Source organism: Engystomops pustulosus, chromosome 4 (assembly GCF_040894005.1).
Source record: "Engystomops pustulosus chromosome 4, aEngPut4.maternal, whole genome shotgun sequence".
Lineage (NCBI taxonomy): Eukaryota > Metazoa > Chordata > Amphibia > Anura > Leptodactylidae > Engystomops > Engystomops pustulosus.
In genome coordinates, this window is record NC_092414.1 from 132072227 (window position 1) to 132095610 (window position 23384).

At 40.7% G+C, this 23384-nt stretch overlaps 1 long non-coding RNA gene across 1 annotated transcript; it reads left to right on the top strand.

The window, feature by feature from the left end:
• Nucleotides 1-21372: 21372 nt before the first annotated feature.
• LOC140125643 (uncharacterized) lies at nucleotides 21373-22761 on the top strand. The gene is made up of 2 exons (XR_011854667.1): nucleotides 21373-21957; nucleotides 22665-22761. It is a non-coding gene; the product is annotated as an uncharacterized lncRNA (long non-coding RNA).
• Nucleotides 22762-23384: the final 623 nt, after the last annotated feature.

Below are 23384 nucleotides of genomic sequence, written 5' to 3' on the forward strand. Positions count from 1 at the left end.
GAGTAGCCTTAGCTCCCAGTGCCCGGCCAGGCTAGTACACACCCCAGTAGCCTCTGCAGTTAATTTACATATTACTAAAATAAAGCTTTTAACCAGTTATGTTAGGTTTCAGGATTATTAAATTATAGATTGGGGAGTAGGCAGGCGGGAGGAATCTGCCCTCAGATCTACTTCTAACAGCGATTCCTCATGGTAGGATTACTTTAAGGAACAGATAAAGGGAGAGAAATATGCAATAAATGCTTGAAAGTGCTTGTAGAGGGGTATGTTATATTGAGCATAAATTACATTATCTTATTTTTGTATATAATGGCTTAAAATTGTTTCTAATAATGACTACACTGAAGCTTTTATGCTTACAGTACATGCAAGTTCTATGGCCAGATACGGAATTATGCGAGCAAAATAAGACATAACATTTAAAATCAGATTAGCCAGAATGTTAATGTCCTCAAAGATGGCCATATGGCTGCTTTCATAAAGCATACAAGCATATTCACATTCCTGGGGCACTGAAATTTTCTCTTTTTTGTGTTCAACAAATGAATTTATAAATGAGTTAAATATTCATGTAAGTCCATTAAGTAATTCATTAAGCCACACAGTGCTGTAAAGCTATTAACAGCATAAATGGTGAAATTATGTCTGCCAGTTTCCATGCATTATGTTGGATATTAATTGTCAGGCTGCAATTATCAAATGCATATACACTATACATATGGGTAGACTGATCAGGGAAAGTTTTATTTTTAATGCACTAAAGTACAGCAAACCTTGTATAATATGTCATATTCCTTATATTACCTTATAAATCGTTTCACAACACTATGGGACAGATTTATCAAGCTGTCTGAAAGTCAGAATATTCCTGGTTGCCCATGGAAACCAATTACAGCTCAGCTTTCTTTTTACCAGTGCTTATGAATATTTTAATGGTGAGCTGTGATTGGTTGCCATGGGCAACTAGAAATATTCTGACTTTCACACAGCTTGATAAATATGCCCCTATTTGTTATATTAATTGTTCAACAGAAAGAGAAAGAGAAAATCTATGTGTTGATTTGTGAATTTGTTACAAATCTGAATTTTTTTTCAGGTAGAAGATTCTTCCCAAAGCTTAAGATGGTGGGATGCTAACTATGTACAACACCAGATAGAGGGCTTTCATTATAGGGAACATATAATCCCCTCTTTTATGTGCAATATTGACTGTTTACCTATCTCCTCCAAAATGAGATGCAAATGAACAGAGAATATTAATGTACAGGCGGTCCCCTATTTAAGAACATCTGACTTACAGAAGACCCCTAGTTACAAACGGACCACTGGATATTAACAATTTACTGTACTTTAGCTCTAGGCTACAATAAACAGCTATTACAGGCAGGGGCGTCGCTAGGTCAAAAGATCCGGGGCTCGTGCCCCGGATCTTTTGGCCAGTGCCCCGAATCTCCTCGGGTCAGCAGATCATCTGCCCCGCTGCCCGGGAGATTCCTTCCCTCTCGTTCTCATCACGATCTGTATCCTCAGATCGTGATGAGAACGAGTGCAGGCGCTGCTTTCCCCTGCAAGGACCTTACCTCCGGGAATTCCAGAGGATGAAAGACCTGTGATGATGTCATGATCACATGATCTGCAGGGGAAAGCAGCGCACAGAAAGAGAGAGCTGCATCTGTGAGGTGAGAAACATGATAGGGACTAGGGAAGGGGGAGAACATTGTGGGGCACATTATTTACTGGGGGGCTGTGTGTGAGGCACATTACTTACTGGGGGGCTGTGTGAGGCACATTATTTACTGGGGGGACTGTGTGAGGCACATTACTTACTGGGGGGGCTGTGTGTGAGGCACATTACTTACTGGGGGGGCTGTGTGTGAGGCACATTACTTACTGGGGGGGCTGTGTGTGAGGCACATTACTTACTGGGGGGGCTGTGTGTGAGGCACATTACTTACTGGGGGGGCTGTGTGTGAGGCACATTACTTACTGGGGGGGCTGTGTGTGAGGCACATTACTTACTGGGGGGGCTGTGTGTGAGGCACATTACTTACTGGGGGGGCTGTGTGTGAGGCACATTACTTACTGGGGGCTGTGTGTGAGGCACATTACTTAGTGGGGGGACTGTGTGAGGCACATTACTTACTGGGGGGACTGTGTGAGGCACATTACTTACTGGGGGGGCTGTGTGTAAGGCACATTACTTACTGGGGGGGCTGTGTGGGGCACATTACTTACTGGGGGGCTGTGTAAGGCACATTACTTACTGGGGGGGCTGTGTGTGAGGCACATTACTTACTGGTGGGGGCTGTGTGAGCACATTACTTACTGGGGGGGCTGTGTGTGAGGCACATTGCTTACTGGGGGGGCTGTGTGTGAGGCACATTACTTACTGGGGGGGCTGTGTGAGGCACATTATTTACTGGGGGGCTGTGTGAGGCACATTACTTACTGGGGGGGGGGCTGTGTGAGGCACATTATTTCCTGGGGGGCTGTGTGGGGCACATTACTTACTGGGGGACTGTGTGAGGCACATTATTTCCTGGGGGGCTGTGTGAGGCACATTATTTCCTGGGGGGCTGTGTGAGGCACATTATTTCCTGGGGGGACTGTGTGAGGCACATTATTTCCTGGGGGGACTGTGTGAGGCACATTATTTACTGGGGGGACTGTGAGCACATTATTTACTGGGGGGCTGTGTGAGGCACATTATTTCCTGGGGGGCTGTGTGAGGCACATTATTTCCTGGGGGGCTGTGTGAGGCACATTATTTCCTGGGGAGCTGTGTGAGGCACATTATTTACTGGGGGGCTATGTGTGAGGCACATTACTTACTGGGGGCTGTGTGTGAGGCACATTACTTACTGGGGGCTGTGTGTGAGCACATTACTTACTGGGGGGCTGTGTGTGAGGCACATTACTTACTGGGGGGCTGTGTGAGGCACATTACTTACTGGGAGGGCTGTGTGAGGCACATTACTTACTGGGGGGCTGTGTGAGGCACATTACTTACTGGGGGGGCTGTGTGTGAGGCACATTACTTACTGGTGGGGGCTGTGTGAGGCACATTACTTACTGGGGGGGCTGTGTGTGAGGCACATTACTTACTGGGGGGGGCTGTGTGTGAGGCACATTACTTACTGGGGGGCTATGTGAGGCACATTATTTACTGGGGGGCTGTGTGAGGCACATTACTTACTGGGGGGGCTGTGTGTGAGGCACATTACTTACTGGGGGCTGTGTGTGAGGCACATTACTTACTGGGGGGCTGTGTGTGAGGCACATTACTTACGGGGGGGGGGCTGTGTGAGGCACATTACTTACTGGGGGGCTGTGTGGGGCACATTACTTACTGGGGGACTGTGTGAGGCACATTATTTCCTGGGGGGCTGTGTGAGGCACATTATTTCCTGGGGGGCTGTGTGAGGCACATTATTTCCTGGGGGGACTGTGTGAGGCACATTATTTACTGGGGGGACTGTGAGCACATTATTTACTGGGGGGCTGTGTGGGGCACATTATTTACTGGGGGGACTGTGTGGGGCACATTATTTACTGGGGGGCTGTGTGTGAGGCACATTACTTACTGGGGGGCTGTGTGTGAGGCACATTACTTACTGGGGGGCTGTGTGTGAGGCACATTACTTACTGGGGGGCTGTGTGTGAGGCACATTACTTACTGGGGGGACTGTGAGCACATTACTTACTGGGGGGCTGTGTGAGGCACATTATTTACTGGGGGGCTGTGTGAGGCACATTATTTACTGGGGAGCTGTGTGAGGCACATTATTTACTGGGGGGCTATGTGTGAGGCACATTACTTACTGGGGGCTGTGTGTGAGGCACTTTACTTATGGGGGGGCTGTGTGAGGCACATTACTTACTGGGAGGGCTGTGTGAGGCACATTACTTACTGGGGGGGCTGTGTGTGAGGCACATTACTTCCTGGGGGGCTGTGTGTGAGGCACATTACTTACTGGGGGGCTGTAGGAGGCACATTACTTACTGGGGGGCTGTGTGAGGCACATTACTTACTGGGGGGGGCTGTGTGAGGCACATTACTTACTGGGGGGCTGTGTGTGAGGCACATTATTTACTGGGGGGACTGTGTGAGGCACATTATTTCCTGGGGGGGCTGTGTGGGCACATTACTTACTGGGGGGGGGGGGCTGTGTGGGGCACATTACTTACTGGGGGGCTGTTTGGGCACATTACTTACTGGGGGGCTGTGTGAGGCACATTACTTACTGGGGGGCTGTGTGAGGCACATTACTTACTGGGGGGCTGTGTGAGGCACATTACTTACTGGGGGCTGTGTGAGGCACATTACTTACTGGGGGGCTGTGTGTGAGGCACATTACTTACTGGGGGGCTGTGTGAGGCACATTACTTAATGGGGGGCTGTGTGAGGCACATTACTTACTGGGGGCTGTGTGAGGACATTACTTACTGGGGGGCTGTGTGTGAGGCACATTACTTACTGGGGGACTGTGTGGGGCACATTATTTACTGGGGGGCTGTGTGTGAGGCACATTACTTACTGGGGGGCTGTGTGAGCACATTACTGGGGGGCTGTGTGGGGGACATTTATTGGAGAGTGTTCACACATGGCACTAGGACAGGCCTCGGTTTGATCACATATATTTTCCAGTAATACACATGTGATGGGTAACAAGCTCCTGGTGTTGTTTAAATGCAAGACAAAGTGTGAGCGCAGCCTTACAGTATTTGGGGGGATTGTTAGGGGCGGCAGCAGGATAACACTTCCAGGGAACAAAGATGTAGGGACAATGAGGAACATAAGATGTGGTGATGGGGATTTCTCCTTTGTTCTCTGTAGCTGTATATACCAGAAGTAACCTTGTTATTGGCACAACCACATGTGAGGGGGTTATGTACAGGAGGGGGCATTACTGAAAGTGCAATACACATGCATTGGGGCCCGTGTCCCGAATCTTTTACCACCCTAGCAACGCCCCTGATTACAGGTATTAAAGGTGTCTGCAATGAAGCTTTATTGTTAATCCTGGTTCTTTTGGCAACCCAACATTTTTTAAAATTCACTTGTCACAGAGACCACAAAAATTCTGGCTGGGGCTACAATTATAAAATATACAGTTCCGACTTACATACAAATTCAACTTAACTCAACAAACCTATAGACCCTATCTTGTATGTAACCCGGGGACTGCCTATATTCTTTGAGATGAGTCAAGTTTAAGGGTTGCAGGGGTGGCATCACTTCAGACGCCCCTATCTTCTGTTCGCTAGTACCAAGAAACATGGCTTGGGTCTCATAATAAAGAATGTATAAATATATAGAATATATAAGAATGTCATCTTTCAGATCACATTACACTTGTGGCACCATAAGCTACACAACTAGAGATACAGACAGTTAAAAAAAGGCAAGAATTGGATTTTTATGTGAAGCTCGCATTTTCAACTATATATATAATTATATCTCTGGTTCTGAGGAACACAGAACCACAAGCTTGATCCTGATCTGAAAGATGATTCTTATCTTTAATATGAGACCATATGAAAACATGTTTTCAGGTAGCATATAGCTAAAGATAGAGGAGTCTGAATTAATATTTCCCCTGTAGCATCTAGACACAGGACATCTACCACCAGGATTAAGGATTGTAAACTGAGCACACTGACATACTGGGCCCCCTTCTGGCAGGATCCACTCTTCTTTAAGCTTCTTATGCCCTTGTTTTTAAGAAAAAAAGGCTTTCAGTTATGCAAATGACCTTGAGGAGCTCCAGGCTCCATTAACAACTATGGAGCCCAAAGCCCCGCAGGCTGATTTGCATATTTTTTTTAGCCTTAAAAAAAAAAAAAAAAAAAAAAGACTAGGACATAAGATAAAGGAAGAGTGTATCCCGCCATAGGGATATTCTGCTGGTATGTCAGTGTTTACAATCCTCAGTCCTGGTGGTAGAAGTCCTTTAACTAATCTTAGGCAAATATATCAATTTCCTGAACAATGGGGCAACATCACTTTGGACCAGATAGATTTGAAATATTTTGAATATATTCACTTATCTCTAAACAGAATCCATGAAGTGGAACAGCTACAGGGGAGAGTGCTTTACACAGGTACATTGAATAGAGATTTGTGAAAGCTAGAACAAGGGAAAGATGGAGCAATTGTTCTTCCCTTCTTTTCTTTTTTGAACTACATTCTGCTATCAGCAACTGATCCATTTCTCTTGCACTAGTTTAGATAAATATTACCACTTATATCAAACCCTCAGTTGTAAAATTTTAGGTTTTAGCATCTTCATTTAGATACTGATCATACATCATGGAAAGGCTGATGAATAGAAACTAGTAGTTTCAGAAACATTCATTAAACAATTCCAACAATTGGAAGACCCCTTTAGCCATCACTTTGGAGTCCCAAATGGAGTTGACTCCTGTGTTAGTATAGTATCTAGTGGTTATTCAAACTACTTGTTATTGTAATGATCACCTTTTCTACATGAAATCATTTCCAAAGAACCTTGAAGTATCTCCTGCTAAGTCAATGCCTTGTGCCACTGAAAGATTGGATAACTCTTTTATAAATGTAATTATAAGAGCAGTTTGACGTCTGCTGAATCTAGAATCAATAGAGCATAAGCAGCTTTGTAAGATGAATCTTTAGATTTTATCAATGTAATAAGTTACATACTTTCCGAACTTGGCAATGATTACACTCAAAGTCAAAATGTGTAAAGTTTAGATCAGTGAACAAAATATCTTGACTGAAAAGTATAATTTATGTAGGTGTTCAGTCCAGTATGCTAATATAGAAACCTGGGATTGGAGTAGGTGATGCACAGCCTGCAAACTTCCTCCAAAAGTGATAGTATAGAGACAAAGAGAAAGCAAGACGGAGCGCTCTCCTAGTGTATTACACGATGGTATTTAAGTGAAAAGAAATTTTTGTCCTATAGGACTCTCACCTGATCGATGATCAGTGTACAGCATGTAGGGTTTTTAGTTGCGGGTATCCGGCTGCTCAGCATGTGTGTACGTCCCGTCCTCCGTGTTCCAGGGGTACCCGGGGAAGGTTTCTTGATGTACCAATTATACTGAAGCTCTGTGTATACGTCAATCCGAGCGCTCAAGGATTTCCCACACTCCCGATATATTTAATTAATATCGGATTTTATTGATTAAAACATCAAACTCGCAACGCGTTTCGGTCCGGTACTCGGACCTTCGTCAGGCAATCCATATGTGATTCTTTTACATGTGGTATATATATTTTCTAAAAAGACCGGAAGTACTCCGTTGCCGGTAATCGTGATTGACTTCCGGTTCAGGGTCTTACCGGTATCGGTAAAAGCATATAAGTTATACATCATAATATAAACAACCTAAAATATATATAGTTACATCACCTAAAAACCTTTCCAGTACATATAACATTGCTTTTCCCCCTCGTGTATACATTACTTTTTCCCCCGACGGGCTTTCCGTTGCCGTGGAGGTGATGGAATTAAAAGACATTCCTGGTTGTATAGGGACGCTTGTAGTCATGGTGATCCTAGCTAGTGCTCGTCAGTTTTGTCTTGCTACGGAAGCCTAGAAGGATCAAAAAGCCAAACCGGCAGTCTTGTGTTGACGTATCTTACTTGTGACGGCCGTGCAGTCTGTGTTGTTATGGTGTATGTTCGATTTTGGTTCTATGTGAATAGACTGGCATATGGGAACCCCATCTCCTATATTTCAAGGTAAGTGTGTGGGTTTTTTTGAGAATGGTTCCAGAATGTGTCCTTTATGTTAAATTGACTCGTTAAATTAAAGTTAAAATTACTTCGTTGAGACCTAGGGGATGGAGAGTGCCCAACTTAAAAATCCAGTATGACTCTCTCCTATTTAGAGTTTTTACCCGATTCTTCACATCTTTGGGAATTTGTTCTATAGGAATTATAGTAATGGCTCCAAAGTTTCTTTCGTGTTCAAGCAATAGATGTTTGGATAAGCTGTGTTTCGGATATCCTATTTTTGCTTTATGCCTGTGGCCATTTAGGCGGACTCGAAGTGTTTGGACAGTACGTCCAACATATTGTAAACCGCAGGTGCAGTTTATCAGGTATATCACATAATCCGATGCACATGATAGCTTTTGTTTAATATTAAACCTCTCACCCGTAGTGTTTGATTTAAATGATATACTTCCATCTTGGATAACATCACAACATAAACATTTTTTGTGACCACATTTTTTTATACCCAATGATATCTGTTTATTATCAATTGTTTTTTGAGGGTTCCTTAGTTTGCTAGGGGCAATTATACTTTTTATTGTTGTAGCTTTCCTAAATGTAATTTTAGCTTGTTTAGGTATTATTTCTTTTAGGTACGGGTCTTTTAAAAGTATGCCCCAGTGTTTATTAAGGATTTTTCTAATTTGATTGTTTCCCTTATCAAATGTGGTGAGGAAGTTAGACGTAAAGGGCTGTGTGGTTTCTTTCCCTTTCTGTCTTGGTTTTAAACAGTCCTTTTGTGAGCGATCCAAATTACGAATATACGCTTCATTTACTACAGCTTTAGGGTAGTTCTTTTCATTAAATTTTTCTTTTAGATTTTTTGCTTGTGCTGTATAGTCTGAAGTATGTGTGCAGTTTTTTCGGATTCGATAAAATTGACTAAATGGAATATTTTTTAACCACTTTTGATAGTGGCCACTTTTGTAATCTAAGAAGCCATTACTATCAACACTTTTGAAATGTGTTCTCGTGACCATATTCTCTTTATCATGACTAATTTCCAGATCCAGAAAAATAGCTAGGTTCTTGTCAAAATTTTCGGTGAAAGTAATCCCCCATGTGTTGGTATTCAACGAGTTAACAAACAATTCAGCTTCATTTTTCATACCGTTCCATACGAAGAATAGGTCATCTATATAACGCTTATAATAGATTATATTTTTTGTCCATTGGGGTGCACCATAGATGTATTGGTCCTCGAACCGCCCCATAAACAAATTTGCATAGCTTGGGGCGGCTCGAGTACCCATTGCCGTCCCACATTTTTGTAAATATAATTAGTCTTCAAATTGAAAATAATTATGTTTTAATACGAAAAGTAGGCCTTCTATTAGAAACTCAATTTGTTCTGGTGGCATATTGGTTGTTTCCTTGAGATACCAGCGGGAGGCTTCTACACCCAGATTATGCTTAATATTGGAATAAAGAGATGATATATCCAATGTCAGAAAGCCATATTCCTCTTTCCATATAAACCCTTCCAAATCCACCACTAGACTAGTGGAGTCTCTTAGGTAGGATGGAAGGGTTTTTACCAGAGGCTGTAGAAACATTCTCAAAAAAACCCACACACTTACCTTGAAATATAGGAGATGGGGTTCCCATATGCCAGTCTATTCACATAGAACCAAAATCGAACATACACCATAACAACACAGACTGCACGGCCGTCACAAGTAAGATACGTCAACACAAGACTGCCGGTTTGGCGTTTTTAATCCTTCTAGGCTTCCGTAGCAAGACAAAACTGACGAGCACTAGCTAGGATCACCATGACTACAAGCGTCCCTATACAACCAGGAATGTCTTTTAATTCCATCACCTCCACGGCAACGGAAAGCCCGTCGGGGGAAAAAGTAATGTATACACGAGGGGGAAAAGCAATGTTATATGTACTGGAAAGGTTTTTAGGTGATGTAACTATATATATTTTAGGTTGTTTATATTATGATGTATAACTTATATGCTTTTACCGATACCGGTAAGACCCTGAACCGGAAGTCAATCACGATTACCGGCAACGGAGTACTTCCGGTCTTTTTAGAAAATATATATACCACATGTAAAAGAAACACATATGGATTGCCTGACGAAGGTCCGACCAATAAAATCCGATATTAATTAAATATATCGGGAGTGTGGGAAATCCTTGAGCGCTCGGATTGACGTATACACAGAGCTTCAGTATAATTGGTACAGTCCAGTATGCTGTATTTGTACCAGTAGCTTGAGGAGAAAGTGATTAAACACTCAGTTAAACCAGTCCCCTACACTCTACTTATAAATTTCAAAGACATTGGGGCAAATTTACTTACCCGGTCCATTCGCGTTCCAGCGGCGGCTTCTCCGCTCTGGATTCGGGTCCGGCCGGGATTTAATAAGGTAGTTCTTCCGCCGTCCACCAGGTGGCGCTGCTGCGCTGAAAGTAAACTCATCGCGCCGGAATGCACCGAGCTGGACCAGGTGAAGGTAAGCGGTCCTTATGCGACACATTTTCGGTTTTTAAATGCGGCGGTTTTTCCGAATACGTCGGGTTTTCGTTCGGCCACGCCCCCCGATTTCCGTCGCGCGCATGCCAGCGCCGATGCGCCACAATCCGATCGCGTGCGCCAAAATCCCGGGGCAATTTAAGTACAAGCGGCGCAAAACGGAAATATTCGGGTAACACGTCGGGAAAACGCGAATCGGGCCCTTAATAAATGACCCCCATTGAAACAGCACTGTACAGATTTGGGAATCTGTTTCTTCTGGATTAAATATACTGCTTTGGCTTTAATCCCGCTTCCTGTCAATTAGGCTTCCTGAAAGTCATTCTTCATGTTAAAAGGGGTGCCTTACCAGTTAGCCAAAATAGGTAATGTTTTCCATATCCCATCCTGGAAAATGTATTTGTATATTCCCCAGAATCCCCCAGTGGAGCATCAATGGCTATTCATCTCTGTATGCCTGCAAGACGACCTTGATTAGCAAAGTCTTTGTAAGGAGAGCTCTTACATAAACTATACATAAACATATAAAGTAACTGTGAATACATAATACTTTGTGGGTGGCAATACACATTTCTTAATATACAGTTATAATTTAAATGAAATCTACCATCAAAATCAAGCATGATAACCCAGGGACACTTTTTCATAGATCTAGGCATCACTGTGGTAATCTTCTTATATTTATTTTCCATACCTAGCACCAGTTGCAACCTCATACTGCACGCAGGCCGCTCAGAGCTGGTTGTGCCACCACTGCTTCAAAAGAAGAGGGGAGAAGAGGATCCGCAGGGAGCATCTGGAAGGTAAGTAATGATTTTATTTTTTTAATGGTAGTGTGCTGGAGCTACCTGTATACTGGGAGGTGGTGGGTGTGTGCGGGTATATATCTAATAAAGGGAGGTTAGTATATAATAAAGGGGGCACAGTATACAGTATATAGCTAGGAGGGGGCACAATGTATATAGCTAATAGAGGGGGCACAGAATATATTTCTAATAAAGGGTAGCACAGTATATATATAGTTAATAGAGGGGGCACATTTGTACTTCTTTCAGCGACTCAGAATAGACATTATATATTATGTATATTAAGTTGCCGTTCTGAATATTCATTGTTTGGACTCTATTTCACTGTGGAATTTTTTTCACTGAAGTTACCAGCTCAGCATTCCCCATCCTGCAGGGGCAATACCTTAGTGGTATACGTGTGATCAATTTTATATATATATATATACACATATATATATATATATATATATATATATATATATATATATATATATATAATAAAGTGAGGGTGGTATTTAATAGAGAGGGCACAGTACATAGGTAATACAGGGGGCACGATATCTATCTATATTTATTACAGGGTGCACAGTATGAGTAAAAAGGTGGACTTCATGTTTTTATCTAGTATGGGGGTACTGTTTACATGTAAATCAGTGGGCTCTGTACATATGTAAAATAATTTGGGATACTGTATATAAGTATTTAGCGAACGGGAATTGGTCCTTTTGCTCTGTTTCTATATGTAGCTTGGTTCTAGTACTGTACTTATGAATTGAAGTGCATACTAGTGCTGTATTTATGTATTAAGCTTTGCTCTGGTGAAGTATACATGTAAATTTTATTTCTACCAATACAATTACAATACTTCAAGACAGGCACAATATTACAATTTGACACCGTAGAATTAATTTAGGGAGAGCAATGTATAAGGTAACTTAGTTGGATAGTACAACATTCTCTAAAATCCATACATAAATGCATGTCTCTAGTATTTTTCATTTGCTTGGGGGACTCTGTTTATGCTAAAATACTGTTATGGGTGAGAAAGGATGGAAATTAAAATGAAATACATTTGAAACACGTCCATTTACTCTTACCTCATCCACACTAGTTTCCGTTTAAATGAAATAACATGGGTTACATGCATTGATTCTCCCCAGGGCACAGATCAATAAGACTGTATAAGCAGTGAATACGGTAGATTGATTAAAGATATGTGCTGCCTGGAACTCAGACGTAAAACAAGCTTGTTTAAGCTTATGAGCTATTAGCTGAATACCAGCAAGATTAAAGGGTCCCAAAGCTTATATTATTATACATACTTGTGTCTCAAGGACATAATAGGGAACATACAGAGAACACAATGCCTTTGAACAAGTGACAGTTTTCCTGTCTGCTATGTGATCTTGCTCAAAGACCTGTTACCTAAATTATAGTAACAACCCATTCTTCTTCCCTTTAAAGTAGCCAGTTGTAAAATAATCACAGATGAGAAGTGTACCTGTAAGTACAAGGCTGATCTCATGTTGCACATGTAAAGAATCATGACAAAATATTCTATAGTTTTGCTAATTGAATATCTAAAACAAATCTGATAATTAGAAGGTTTTAAAATTAATATATTTACATCCTTAGATGGCTAACAATTCACAACATGTTCCGCTGTGTCATTTTGTCCCAGAAATTAGATGAAAATGAAGAGACCCTGCCTACTTGATGACCACCCTAAATGATGACCCCCAGCAGGATGATGTTACATACACTTTATAATATGAAGGGTAAGGGAAAAGAAGAGCTGTGTAATGGCAGGACACAAACCAGGACAGTGAGCCCTGGCACTGAGACTCCAACTATGTCCCTACCTACTTATTGGGTCCCCCCTAAATGGAGGCCAATAACTGGGCGACGTTCCCTCCCTGGGTTTGATGTGAACACAAAACAATACAGACAAACACAATAAGGCGAGGTATACAATCCGAGTCGTCAAAAGGGGGGAATAACAATAACCAATTCACAATCCAAATAGAGTAGTCAAGACACAGGAAATAGATCAGAAACCAGAAACTAGAAATTTACAAGAGAGCTAGTGAAAACATCATGATAGTGGTAGATACAGAGATCAGACTGAATAACCAGAAAGGTCTGATGGAGTAGGCAGGTATATAAGGCAGTTCCTGGACCCACCTCCAGCAGTGCACTGTGGGAACTGTAAATCAGGCTAGTAACCCTTGCTGGGCAGGGCTGAAATGCAAGGAGCAGGGTGTGGCTCAGTTAATCCAAACACAAACGCTAAGCCAAAGTTCACACACAAATTAACGCCACCTATTCTGCCAACTGCGGATAGAGGGATGTTTTTGCACGGACATTAAAAGCTGTCAGCAAGTCAAGTCAAAACCAGGATACTATATATCAATAGACAAAATCAGAAAACAAAGGATTTCCCAGGACAATAAAGTAGTCAGAAAAAACAAGGTGAGAGTGACAGCAGTAGTCCGATCTAGCAGTGTTCACACTCCTAGGAACCAAATTGACTGGTAAATGTTACAGCCCAATGAGTATTTATGCCAGTTAAACCAGCTTTGATGAGAGGCAGGAGTGGGCCAGCATCAGGATCTTAAGCCTTATCAACAGTTTCTGTTACACACTCCATTATTAAAAGTGTAGAAACTACTGCAGTAACCCATGTAATAGAAGGTAAGCTTCCATTCATTAAAGTCTTTGAGGAAGGGAAAGAGAACTGAAGACCTTCCATACACATTCTGTTTTTAGCTGTTGTTACCCTTTCTTTAATTGGAGACTGTAACAGAAAGCTCTGATACTTATTGTATCTTTTAGACTACATATTTATATATGATATAATTCCCCCCATTATTGTTGTGCCTCATTTTAATACATTTATATACAGTTTCTTCCTTACATAATGCCCCCTACAACTGTGGCTCATATTAAAATAATTTACTTCACAGCATTCCCACTGCAGGCTGTACTATTATGTCATCACAACACCTGTGTCAAGGAGAAAGCTTTTATGCCAAGGTGCTCTCAGTATCAATTGTCTTTGAGAGGCAGAAACTATTAATGGTTCTAGTGCCTAGAGTAATAGTACAGGAGCAGACTGTTGTAAATTGCAGTGAGCTATCCCTACCTGCCAAGGCCTGCCTACTTGTTCTAATGTTGTGGCATTGGTGAAAAAATGTTAAAGTTAAGCTTCATAAAAAACATAATAAATGTATTATAAAACTTTTACTCATTTTTTGCATAAATTACAGACTTTTGGAGCATTTTCTGGCTGCATACATATATAGCTATGAAATGATTGTTATTTTATCACCAGGATCAGGATTTTAAACCAAGGACAGTGACTTACTGGTGTGTGTCCTCTGGCAGGATCCACTCTTCTTTTAGCTTCTTATTTCCCTTTTTTTTAAAATAAAAAATACTTTTAAAATTATGCAAATGTGACTGAGGGGCTCCAGGCTCCATAGGTTTTAATTGAGTCTGCCGCCCCTTAGGCTTATTTGCATAATTTTTTAAAGCCCTTTATTCTAAAAAAACAAGGACATAAAAAGCTTAAAGCAAAGTGGATGCTGGCACTGGGGTCACACATCAGTATGTAAGTGCTTGGTTTACAATCCTTCATCCTGGTGGTAGATGCCCTTTAAGTAATGTATTCTGTATAATGCTTTCGTAACCTTTTATTATTACTCACACCGGCAGATCCTTTGACAATAATATGACAATACAGATTGACAATGCAACCTACTACAATAATAATGAATCTGCTAAACAGGTCAGTGGCAGCAACAAGAATAACTAAGCAAACAGCCAATCCATGTCTCACAGCAATTTCTAGGAAACAACACTGAGCATAAATTCCTATTCCATGTGAAGCATTGCTGGCAGTTTATCACTGAACAGTGTATAGGATTTTGAAATATCTATTAAATTCATAATGTGCTATCAACCCTGGATGAACGGTAGCAAGTGAAAAGGGTGAAAGTAGTATAATTCAGTGCAAAATAGAGGGGCAGATTTATTAATACTATCTAAAATGTAGACATTTTAGAACTAGACTATGTGCCAAATTCATCACAGTGGTATATGCTGCTTGTCACTCTGGCACATCCAGAAAGACAAGTTAACCACTTTTTTCAGATTTTACATTGCTTGATTAATAATACCAATTTTGGGGTATGATAAGAGGAAAAATATATAAAATAAACTTTGTTATATCTATCGTCATCTATCATCATTTTAATGTAGACCAATTATTTTGGGGCAAGTTTGATTGGCATGTAGTATGCCAGTTCTAAACATATATGCAACTATAAACCTATCCACAGTTCTAAACAAACCAAAGCAGCTGCTCCAGGGGGTCACGTAAGGCCAACATTAGAAAAGGCAAACTGGGCAACTGTTCAGGGGCCCCCTAACCCTGCTTTAGTGGTCATAGAGTGCTGCTTGAGTACTATAACTCCTTACAACAAAAAAACATGTTATCCATTTCTTTAAAGAATTGTAAGCTTGGGCTGGTGTTCGGAGGGCTATGTAGTGCAGTGTTTGCTAGCTTTATCAGAAGGTTCCGACAAAGCTAGCAATTCAACGCTGCTGCAACTGGGGTAGGGCTAGGAAGATGCTTACTTTATTAGGCAGCTCCAAGATAGATTATTGGGGTGGCAGGTCCTCTTTAAGATAAGGATACCATTAATTATCTGTGCAGTGCCAATTCAGCCTGTCTTCTCACTGCTTATTCTGACTTCCAGCAGACTGTATACAGAGAGCACAATGTGAAGCCTGTGTAGTTATGGTGGTAGTAAACAGAGAACCCTAAAATGGGCCACTTTATCAGTTTATTTCACAGTGGGGGGAGGGTGGTTGGTGTTGGAGGATTTGTGCCATTTAATTTATCAGGGGGCATAGCATATGGTTTATTAGGGGGAATGTCATATAATTTATAAGGGTTCATGGCATATTTTATAAGTCATATGTTACTCCCCTAGTTACAAGTAAACCCTATTAACAACTTTACATCTACAGCAGACATGAGCTATACATAGTTAAACTACCATCTACACCAATATTCTGGAGTAAATTCTAATAAATGTGTTTGGTTGTTGCCGTGCCCAGACTCTTCCATAGTGCTGTGAATGGCTCATCACAGTAGTACCTCCAGTACTGCCCTGATGGTGGCTCTGCCTACCGTTACACATCAAAAGTACTGTAGATTTCCAGCAGCAGTAACACAGATTTGTTTCCCTGACTCCGCTTTATTTGAACTTTAGGATGTGTTATTACAAGTCAAAGTAGCTACTGTAAAATGTGCTTTCAGCAGATACTCCATCCCTCACAAATCAAATTCATTAAAAACACATTAGTTGCCAGCAATGTGAGTTATTTACTGGAATGGCTTTCACTGCCGCTCTGCATTACTTGCTGGATGGCTGATTGATAGAGCCCAGTGCAGCCCACTGCTTGCATTGCTCTACACGTGACAATTACATGCTTCTGGATAAACTAAATAAGATACTACATACAATATTATGTAAGCTCTAAATTCTACAGGGACATGGTGTAAGCTGAGAAAATTCGAACTGTCAAAACTGTGATGAGTATTACTTATAATAGTTTATATATTATACATTTAACTTAATATTAACTTAACAAATACAAAATATTTTTGATAAACTAACTGCTATGTTATGTAGGATTATGCCCACACATGCCACCCACACCTTTGCCTGCATCTTCCATCACAAAACCACACTTTATGATAAAAGTATCCTGGTGAACTCTGGTTTGAGGGACCAAAGTTAATAAAATAGTAATCTTGTATGTGTCATTGTATTATGTATGCATCAGTGTATGCATTTGTGTATGCATGAAAAAAACACAAATCTATAGCAACTTTATGTAAAATCTAGCAGATAAGCTTCATGTATGGTATTTTTCTGCTTAGAAATCAGATGTACACAACAAGAAGTATAGTATAGTTACCTCCCTCAGTAAAAAAGAACACTGTAATCCTTGCAGCTGACATAAACTTTCCTACTTCCCAATTGTAACTAACTGCTACTTTTAAAATATTAATAAACTTCTGACTAGGCGCCATCTGTGGAAGCCTGTGTATCATAAATCATAGTACAAAGACAGAAGGGAGGACTCATAATCACAACTGAAAACGGTATGATTGCTATAGCTACAGTACCAAAATCGGCTAAAAAACATAAAACCTTCTTCAATGTACAGAAATGACAGTATCAACAGGAAGAAGAGGCACAGGGAATCAAAATGTAACATTTAGTAACTGGCTGTGAGATACATTGGGGGTCATTTACTAAGGGCCTGATTCGCGTTTTCCCGACGTGTTACCCGAATATTTCCGATTGTGGCGCATCCATGCTGGCATGCACGCCATGGAAATCGGGGGCGTGGCCGAACAAAAACCTGACGGATTCGGAAAAACCGCCGCATTTAAAAAAAAAAATCTGTTGCGGAGCTTGCACTTAGCTTCACTCAGCCCGGCTTGGTGAACTCCAGTGCGTTCCGATGCTTTTCAGTGCAGTGCCACCTGGTGGACGGCAGAGGAACTATCTTAATGAATTCCGGCTGGACCCGAATCCAGCGCAGAGAACGCGCCGCTGGATCGCGAATGGACCGGGTAAGTAAATCTGCCCCATTGTTTTCTATCCTGTAGACCCTGAACAATGCTCTAGACTTTGCCACAAGGAAACCACCCATTTACTACCCTTTAGTATGAGTAGGAATTGCAAAAAAAGCACACAAAACAACACTTTTTATATAACTCTCAAAGTTATGTAAATAAAAGAACTGAATATTAAAACATATGTGCAACCATATGTGTCACTAATGTGCAACCAAGAAATAGGTAATTTGTCACATATTCTATTCTCATGTTCCAAGTTAAGACCATATTAAGACTTTATACAAGATATTGGGGCTCATTTACTAAAGGTTGTACATGCACTTTAGTCAGACTGTGCACAGTTTTCGGTGCTAAAAAGGGTATTTAATAAGTGTGTGCACTGTGATTGTGGCGCGTGCGACCCTTTTTGTGGCGCAGCTGCGCTAGCTTCTGTTCTTTGCAAATTATTGAGCGACAGTCCGACTGATTCGGACTAAGTGCGGTATTTAACTTTCAAATTGTTTTGCAAGCCCAAGCACTTGGATGCACCACTAAAAAGATGGTGAACTCTGTTGGACCTGAGCAGAGAAGCTTCGGGTGTAAGATCTCAGTGAATCGTGGCACGGTGCATTATAGTCGGACAATGCACTTTCTGTGAACTCTGGTGACCGGGTAAGTAAATATGCCCCATTATCAGTAATTTTTTATCTAATATATTATTAACTGCTCCTACAGTTCTTCTCAATGTAAGTGATAAACAAATCATACATAAAACACTGTGATTCCATACCTTCTAAATGCTGCTAAAATACTGGAGAGAAATAAAAAATCCAGTCTTCAACAGATTAAATTAAAGCATAGTGTCATAGTTTATACGGTTGAGAAAAGACACATGTTCCACCAAGGAAGGGAAGGGAAGGGGTGAGAAAGGAATTTAGGGGAAACAATTCTATATAACATAACCATCAATGTTATTTAGGTGTAAAAAAGCATCTAGACCCTTCTTGAAACTCTCTGCTGTGAGATCATTGCAGTCGAATTAAAAAATTGAATATTGAACACTTGTGGAATATGATAATTAACTGACCTCTAAGGAATCAGGAAAGTACTTGCAAACATCTAAAAAATTTCCTAATTTTTTGGCTGTTTCTTGGCTCCAACTCTGTGGTAAACATATCAAATCACTTTGCACTGTACTTACTCCGTTCTTGGAATGCAAAATGTAAAGGAGATTTTGTGTGGGACTGTATTGGCTGTTTAGTTCAGATATATGGAGGGGTAGGTTATGGATGACTTTATAAGTCATAGCTAGTATTTAAATTGAATTTGTTGTGAAATGGGTAACTAGTTAAGAGACTGGCAGAGAGGAGAGGCAGAGGAGATGGATTAGCCAGGCAGCCGATTTAAGGATGGATTAAAGGAGTGTTAGAGAGTGATCTGGAAGACCACAGAGGAAAATATTGCAGCAGTTCAAATGGATGATGATGAGGGCATGGCTAAACTCTGTATTAAGTAAGGCTCAGATGTGAGAGATGTTCTTGACGTGGAGGCATCAGATTGTAGTAAGGTCCTATATGTGAGGCATAAAAGATAAGGCATACTCAAAGATGTCTCCAAAGCAGCAGACTTTAGGGAAAAGGAAGAGTGTAGAGCCATGGATTATGATGGATAAAGGGGTATTCTCACAAAGACAAGATTCTTAAATATATTCAGGATAACAAAATAACCCATTCTCTTTTTCACTGTAATTAACAAAAATACAACATTTCACAGATATAATTCCAATCTGTCTTTATCAGTCCTGTTGCACACAAAATTCTGACTTTAGGGTCGGAAAGACATATTGTTCTCCTGTCTGACACTGCATTGAGCTCCTCTCTGCAGTGGCCAGCACCCTTGCATTCCAAGATGAGCTCACACACACATATAGACTTCCTGCCGGCAAGCAGCGAGAAGAAAGTAAAGCTACAAGCTACATACTGATAAGGTCTAGATCTAGGGGAGTGGGAGGGAGGCACAGCAGAGCTGACAGTGTTTGTTATGGCTATGATAGCAGAGTTGCGAATGTCATGAGTTATAGGCATCTCATCGTATCTTTCATCTCTTTTTCTATGTGTCAGATACTAGTGAATGTTCAAAAGCTAAATCAAACTGTAAATAAACCTGGATAATCTAACCACATTGTCTGCACACAGGGATCATAATGTGTCTGCTAAGAGAATCCCCACCCACACTCTGGAATTTTGCACTGACCAGCCCAGGGAGTGATAGGAGCTAAAACAGCAATAAAACTCCAAAGAAAGGGGTTAAGCATCACTAGGGGATCGGAATTTGAGAATGTTGTTTCATGGGCAAACCCCTTTAAGTCCAAAGTACTGTGTTATAATGGAAAGATTATTAGTTTCAAACAGTATATTTCATATACAATGCCAATCAAGAAACAAAGGGCAGGGTAAAAAAGGATCTAGTCTTCAAAGGGGTGAACAATTCAGCAGGCCAGAAAAGTGATGGGCCGATCAGGAATGAGCCAGGGTTTGCTGCTTTAATTTAGAATTTTTACAATGCATTGGATAGAAAGCTGTTCAGGGGCTAAAATCGCACGACTCTTTGTAGTGAGCTGAACCAAATGATCCAGCACAGTATAAACAGCCGGACATAAAGGGAACTGTCATCAGAAATTGGCCTAATAAACCACTACTATTATATTGTCAGGCAGCGTAACACCTTCTAGTTTATGTTTCTTTCATGGTCCAGTGTGATGGCATCATCCAGAAATTGGCTGTATAAAGTCATGGAGGCGGAGAGTTTAACACTGAAGTAAAGCTGAACGCCTCCTCCGCTGTAATTGACACTGTGCATCGGACTTCAGGTGATCTGTTTAATGATGTCTTTGGATGTAGGATCATCAATTACAGTAAAGGGGGCAGCGGAAGAGAGAGCTTGACTTCAGTGTTAAAATCTCCTACTCCTTGACTTTATACAACCAATTTACCGCATATACTCGAGTATTAGCCGAGTTTTTCATGTGCTGAAAAACCTCACCTTGGCTTATACCTGAGTCCAGCATCGGCTCTGTGTCCCCGCGCTGTCCGTCACAGAGATCATGACATCAGCCGATCCCTGACATTCTACTATGTGCACCGGCATCGGCACACCGGCAAAGGCACACACTATGATGTCAGCGAGCAGCTGACGTCATGTTGCCTGCGATGGAACACACGGCAGAATATATGGCAGAATATATACTAGAGGGGCTGCAGGCTTTATACTAGGGGGCTGGCAAGCTATACACTACAGGAGGTGGCAGGCTATATACTACAGGGGGCTGGCAGGCTATACACTACAGGAGAAGGCAGGCTATATACTACAGGGAGCTGGCAGGCTATTTACTGGGGAGGCTGTGACCAATGCAGTTCCCACCCTCGGCTTATACTTGGGTCAATAGATTTTTCCAGTTGTTTTGTGTTAGAATTAGGGGTCTCTGCTTTTACTTAAGTATATACAGTACATCTCACTTTAAAGTTGATTTTCTGAATAATGCCACCGCACTGGATCATGAAGAAAAAACATATGGAAGGTGTTCAGTTGCTTGGCAACATACTTGTAGTGGTTTATTAGGTCAATTTCTGATGACAGGTTCCCTTTAAGGAACCTAACCAAATGCCATGAAAGCAGCACTGCAGTGTTATCTTGGTGATAAAGTGTTCTTTTGTTCACCCATTGAAAAACATAGGATAATACAATACCAATAATATGTAGCTGATGTACTGAAGAAATACCGATTCTGTTCCGAGACAACATAACACAACATGAATGTATTCTAGAGGAAACAAACAAAAGTAGGGAAATGAAATGCCCGCTAACTAATTGAAGTGTTGCTACACTGATTAGGCTGTTTACGGAAAGATCAGAACACACAATGTTATAAGCATAGAAATTCATCCATTGCCCTTGTGTCCCAGCAATTAAAAGGGCTGTGCTTAAAATGTAAATGACATCAACAACACATTTGTTCTAAGGTTTATGTGCAGGAAGAATGTAAAATGCCTTCATTTCATTTCCATTATTGTCTTTAGAAGATAAAACACTTCTGGTGCAACTTCTGCCTTAGGAAAAAGACCAAATGTGATTGTTCTGTAACAAAAGCGAGACAGATTATAAACAGAGCGGAATAAGAGGAAAACAGGATTATTACATTCAGAGAAGACGGCAATGAAGATGCTGGCATTCTGTCACATATGGAAAGGAATTCTGATGCTGGGAGTAAAGTACTTCAAATAATGTGGTTTATAGAGCACTGAATTTATTTGTAACCTAATATTTACAGGCTAAAGCATTTGACTACCTAAAAATATATTTAATCATAAAAACTTTAATTCTTTTTGGATTACTCACACACTTTATACTAAGAAAAATAAATTTGCAAGTAGCACCCATTAGCAGATGTACGAATCTCCTGCTTAAAACAGTTCAGAGCTCAAGCTTACTTTTAGGGGGGTGGAGCAGGACACACATTTATTTGCTTAATGTGCCCTACAGTGTAACTTTACTGTACATGTAAATGATTTATAATACTCCGACCCTGTTTCAACTTTCATGCTTCTGAATTTTGATAATATAAAAGAGGAAAATATTGGCAGTAGAAGTGGCCAATTTGGTGAAAAGCACGTCAGCTTTCTCCAGAGTTTGGTAGTCCTCTAATGTCATAACACTCAACCATTTCTTACAAATGACTGTGTATATGTATAATTTTAAAGATTTTCCATTAAAATGTGCAGAATACCTAGTAGTACTATTGTGATCTATATCTTGACCCCCACCCATAAAAATATATGGCCTTGCTGCACAATGTATATTTTCTCAACTTCTGTGTCTCATGTGTATCTATAAATTTGACCAAAAAAGGTCCAGAAGGTATTTTTTTCATATCCATTTATTGACAAAACGACTTATTGGGTAATACTTTTTATTCCAGGATCGGGAGAATAGATAAGGTGTTGATGATGACTACAAAGCATGTTATGGTCCAATAAAGAACAGCTTTATGTTTGGCCCAAAACTAACACTATGCATCTCCTAAAGAAAACCATTCCCACAGTGATGCTTTAGAAGCAAATTATCAAATGTTAATTTTGTTACAAAACCTTGAGACCTCGGCAAAAAAAAAAAAAAAGCTGCAAGTGAAGTAGAATTTCAGGTCAACAATGATTAAAAGCATACCTCCACATCTATGAAAGGATGGCAGGAAAAAAATCAAAGTTTTGCAATAGCCAAGCAAGAGCCCAGACCTGAATTAAAATTCTTTGTGTTGACTTGAAGTGGACTGCACTCAGGAAATGCTCTAGTAACCTGATATTTGGAGCACTTTTTTAATGGAAGAGTGGACAAAGATTGCCATGAAAGTGTGTGCCTTCCTTCTAGACTCAAACCAAAGCTGTCAACAAAGTACTTCAATAAAGTATTAGATTAAGAGTTTGTATTCTTAAGGAACTACATTATTTTAGTTGTTTATTTTTGCACCCTTAAAAATGTCAGTCTCTTTTCAACTGAATTTTACAGATTATTTTTTAACAGTTTTTTTCAATTACATAGACCTATCATTTTGACGTGTCAAACTTTATATGCACAGTAAGAGTTTGAACTCCAAGTACTCTGAGTAATCCAAGTACCCTGTGCTTTCTGTGTGGAATCCACT